This window comes from Mirounga angustirostris, unplaced genomic scaffold (assembly GCF_029215605.1).
Source record: "Mirounga angustirostris isolate CCGP_5_RB_7025 unplaced genomic scaffold, mMirAng1.0.hap1 SCAF_11, whole genome shotgun sequence".
In the NCBI taxonomy this organism is placed as follows: Eukaryota; Metazoa; Chordata; class Mammalia; order Carnivora; family Phocidae; genus Mirounga; species Mirounga angustirostris.
In genome coordinates, this window is record NW_026991719.1 from 34,127,717 (window position 1) to 34,133,040 (window position 5,324).

Consider the following 5,324-nt stretch of genomic DNA (forward strand, 5'->3'; position numbering starts at 1 on the left):
TTTGCTGCAGACCACATCTTAACTTTGTCACTTTCAGGATCTTACGTATCGGTGGCAACACCTGGCAAAGCTTTCAGAGTTTGAGAGGGATAGGTTCATAAACACCTGGGGAACACCCTCTGTACGCTTCCAGAAAGGCCTGGGGGTGGGGAGGCCTCTAACGATGCTCGTTTGTTAGTGGCTGAGATATCTCCCAAGCAGGAGTAGGTTAAAACTGACTTCTTTTAAGGAATGATAGAAATATTCTAAAATTAGATTGTACTGTGGGTTGCACAGCTCTGTAAATATACCAAAATTCATTGGATTATTTACATAAAACGAGTGAATTGCTGCTATGTACGTTATCCCTCAAAGTTTTTAAAATTTATTTTAATTAATTTATTTTTTTAAGGATTTTATTTATTTATCTGAGAGAGAGTGAGCGAACGAGAGAGAGAGAGAGCACACGAGCAGGGGCAGAGGGAGAGGGAGAAGCAGACTCTCCGCGGAGCAGGGAGCCCGATGCGGGACTTGATCCCAGGACCCCAGGATCGTCACCTGAGCCAAAGGCAGACACTTCACCGACTGAGCCACCCAGGCGCCCCTGAATCAAGCTATTTTTTATTTTTTTATTTTTTATTTTTTAAAGATTTTATTTATTTATTCATGAGAGACAGAGAGAGAGAGAAGCAGAGGGAGAAGCAGGCTCCCAAGGAGCAGGGAGCCCGATGCGGGACTCGATCCCAGGACACTGGGATCATGACCTGAGCCGAAGGCAGACGCTTAACCGTCTGAGCCACCCAGGCGCCCAAGCTATTTTTTAAAAATTGAGTTATTCTTAAGGAGATCTTTATTTATTTGAGAGAGAGAGAGTGAGAGACAGAGAGCATGAGAGGGAGGAGGGTCAGAGGGAGAAGCAGACTCCCCGCCGAGCAGGGAGCCCGATGCAGGACTCGATCCCGGGACTCCAGGATCATGACCTGAGCCGAAGGCAGTTGCTTAACCAACTGAGCCACCCAGGCGCCCTCTTAAGGAGATCTTAAGCGAACTGGGATCTACAAGGAATCTGTGGCTTCGGAGGAGAACCACCTGTGTTTTGGCCCCACGCTGTGATTTTCTATGGAATAAACTCCAAATCCTTGTTAATACGAGCGGCATACGGCAAATGGGTGACAGATATGCCAGGACATTACTGATCCTCACAGCCCTTGGGAAGGCTGCCTGGGGCCAGGGTACAGAAAAGCCTTTGTCAATTGCCTCCAGACAAGGGCATCCTCCTCCATCTGCCGCAGCGTGTTCGACAAATAGCATAAGTTGTTTTGGGGGTGCTGTGATGTGAAAACAAAACAAAACAAAAGCCAAACCTAGAAAGCATGTCCCTAAAGAAATGCCATGTTTTTCAACCTTTTCTATATTTCTTCATGAGAACCTGGGCCTTGTGGCGGTGGGAAGGGTGGTTGGTCCCCTGCTACCAAATCTGCTACTGGCCGGTTTGGAGCTTTGTGTAACCAAAGGGTGTGGAGCCGGCTAGCGAGGAGAGGGTGCCCCAGGTAAATGTGAGGGCAGCCAGCACCAACTGTGGGAATCCGCTTGGCTGTTTAGTTTACCCCTGCAGAGAATTATGTTTATTCACCTGGAAAGCAGAAACTGTTGCTAACTGGAGCAGAAAAGTAATTTCCATTTGGATGTGGCAAAAGAAGACCAGAGCGTCAGAAGAGGAAGCCTCCTATCACAGAGACGCGATCACCTTTGCCTGCATTTCCAAAGGCAGAACCCTGGCCGGGGAGTAATGCTAAGACCAGAGGTGGCCACCTGGGAGGTGCCAGAGGCATGTGCAAGTCAGAGTAGCTTAGTCCTGTCTTCAGTCAGATTCTAAAAGCCCCTTATTAGGCTTACTTACTTACCTGTCTTTGGAAGAGGTTAGAACATTCATCCTCCCCAGAATCTAGAGATCGTGCAGGTGAACAACTTTTCTCAGGATACACTTTGCCTCCGAGAGTCCTTTCTGGTGTCTTTGTTTGAGTTCCCCAAAGGCAGGCCCGAGATGACGAATTGATTGTAAGTCATTTCTTCGGTGGGGGGGGAGCGCATCAGGGAGGGGAGCAAGGGAGTGAGGCAGGGTGGAGAAGGAAGGAGGCGAATGAAGGCTGTGTCACCAAGCAGGTGACCACTCGAGACAACAGGAGCTTCTCCCACTGGGGATGTCTGTCTGGGAGACGGTGCCGAGCACGCACTCAGAGGACTGGGGAAGCTCCCTACTGGCTCTCCATTAGTTGAGAACTATTCCCAGGGGCATTCATTCTCCAGCATTCTGGGCTTATGGTACAGGCCGGCAAAGTAGGGCTTGGGGCGGGGGGGGCAGAGAAAGTGCCTCTAGGAGAGGGACACGGGCTCTGGCGGTTGCAGGTCGTGCGCACATGCACGACTGTGGCAAGACAGGAGGATATGGGTCTCCCTGTGTTCGGGGCACCCGCTGCCACCTCTTTGCAAAGCCGCAGAACTGGTTTCCCACCAACTGCTGGCTCTCAGAACACTGGCCCAGGAACCCCAGGCTTCTGGCCCGGTGTAAGGTGGAGCTCGCCGCCTGCGTTGGCTGTCCTGATAGCATCATGCGCCGTCCGCCCAGAGAAAGGCAAAGGCAGGAGGGGCCCTGCGCTGCCCAGGACCTAGTCATCAGCGTCCACGCGCTGTCTGAGGTCACCCGCATCTGACAGCAGAAGCCAGAGCCTCTGGTCGGAGCCTCCACCACAGTCATCAGATCTGATGTCTAGGCAGCTCCGTCTCTAATCTGGAGGAGACTCAGTGGCCAATGAAAGTGGGTCACTCGGCTCTTGGCAGATGTTTCTCAACAGTCAGGACGTCCTCGTGAAATGACAGTAGGAATTTTAGTCCTTCTTCCCTCTCATCCCTGAGACACATGGTTTGGTGAGGCAGTGCAGCACAGTGATTAAGAGAGAGAGAGGGAGAGAGAGGGAGTGTGTGTGTGTGTGTGTGTGTGTGTGTTTGCACGCACGCCCTTTCTCTGGGGTTAAACTGTCTGGCTTCAAGTGCCACGTGTGCCACCCATGCAAGTCCCTTTACCTCTCTGCGCCCCGTTTTACTCTTGTAATACCACCTCAGAGGACTGGTGCAGGGATAAAGTTATAGAAACACCTAGAACATTCTAAGAGCACCTAGCAAACACTTGGCAAATATTGACTTTTTTTGTTCTGCTTGTGAGATCATGAAAACCCTGCAAGTGGCGAGATGTACCCCCAAGGTCACAGGCAAATTGGATCTGCAGCAGAAAAGCGCTGTGCCTGGCAGCCCCTGGCCCGCCCTGAGCTCAGCAGCCCTCCTTGGGCACACATGTGGAGTCACCTGTCATTGCGATTCTCACGGTTAAGCCCCATCTCTGTCACAGCTTCAGCTCTCGAGGCTGGATTTCTGCATCCACTTCCCTGCAGCCAAAACTCTGATCATATGACTCAAGCCTGACTCTTTCATGGTTCCTCAGTCCCAGGTCCATACCCCCGTGCCCCAATTCCTATGTCTCAGCTTCCCACACGGGCCCTGTTCCCTTTCCTTTGTGCATTCGGTGCGATGCTTGGCACCGGGTAGGTCCTCGGGCAGGGGGTGTTGGTTGCGTTGGTCTCTGCCCCATGGCTGAGTACGAGGATCAGTACCATGACCCCTACCTGGAGCCAAAGCCCCACCAGTGACAGGAGACCACCCTGCACTGCTGGGCCGCTGGTGGCATATCCTGTTTTCTTGGACTTGCACCTCCAACGTGCCAGGGCTTCCAGGGTCCCATGCTCTGTGTCAGCCACATTGTCCCAATTCCTGGGTGTTTGCCAGGATGGGGACTAGAAGTGGCCACAGCTTCCGGTGGCAGACTCCGCTTCCAGGATAAACCTCCTCTAGCTGTACCTATCGCTGGGCCGGCACCCCCAGAACCGGCCCAGACCCGTGGGTGGGTCGGCAGCCTATTCTATTCGCTGTTTGAGCTCCCGGTCCAGCAGGCGCCTCAGACCACACCGGCTGCGCCAGATTCACTTCTTCCCCAGAAATGAAAAACAAAATGCCCCTGACTTGGGGTCCAGTCCAAATTCAGAAACTCTTATCCACCTGCTCAGACCCTGGCTGATTCTGGAACCCCTGAATTTGTAGATCAAGTTCAAACTAGAGTAATCCTCAGAGCCTTACAACATATGTCTGTTTAAACTCACCATTAATTTGTTTCATCAAAATTCTAGGTGCCATGGGTACGAAAATTAATAAGTCACATCCGCTATCTCCTGATGGAGAAGGCAGATGCGTACGCAAATAGCTATTATATGAGGTTATAAACGCTAAAATACAAGTATCATTAAAATGCTATGGGAATGTCAATAAGGAAGAATTAATCCGATGGGGAAGGGTCAAAGAAAGCTTCAAACTGGAGGTTATGTCTGAGCTAAGCTTGAACGATGGGTAGCACCATGTCAGCCGGAGAAAGGAGAAAGGGAGTTCGACTTTGTGTTTGCTTCCGTTTGCACCTGACGTCGAGAGGGCTTCACTAGCTACATCTCCGCGTTTGCGAACCCTACCTGCCTCGGTGAGTCACAGTTGTCCCTTTTGCTTTTTCCCTCTCCTCCTTCCACTCCTCCTTCCACCTTCCACTCGAAGCCCTCAGTTCCCTTCCCTTCCCCCAGAGGCACCTTCTGGAAGGTGTATAAGTGGTGTCCTTAAATGTTCTTTTGTTTTGGTATCAGACACAGGGTCGTTTTAGGCATACGTGTTTTTAATTTACATAAAAGGTATCATGCTGTGTCATTTCCCTTCTTCCACTATGCACTCAACACTCTTTGTAAAGGTCTATGCATTTGCTGTATGAGCATTTAGTGTTTGCTTCTAGCTGCAGCATAGTGTTCTATGGTGCGCACACACCTCATTTTTCTATCATCTCCCTTAATAATGGACACCCAGGGTCCTTCATAGCACTCCTCTTGCATAAAGAACATCCCCACATATGTCCTCTCACAGGCTTGTGCGGGAATTTTCCTCGGCTTTCAAGACGCATGCCCTCAGCGGAGATTACTGAGCACGAACCTTGTGCCAGGTATCCACGGGGGATTTAGCTGGGAAGGAAGTCCTTGCTTTCAGGGAGCTGATAGTCGAATGTGGAAGACAGCAACAAACTGAGAAGTGCATGATGAAACACCACATAGAGAGAAGTGCTGTGAAGAGAATGAGGGGCACCTGGGGGGCACAGTCATTGGGCGTCTGCCTTCGGCTCAGGTCATGATCCCAGGGTCCTGGGATCGAGCCCTGCATCAGGCTCCCTGCTCCGCGGGAAGCCTGCTTCTCCCTCTCCCACTCCCCCC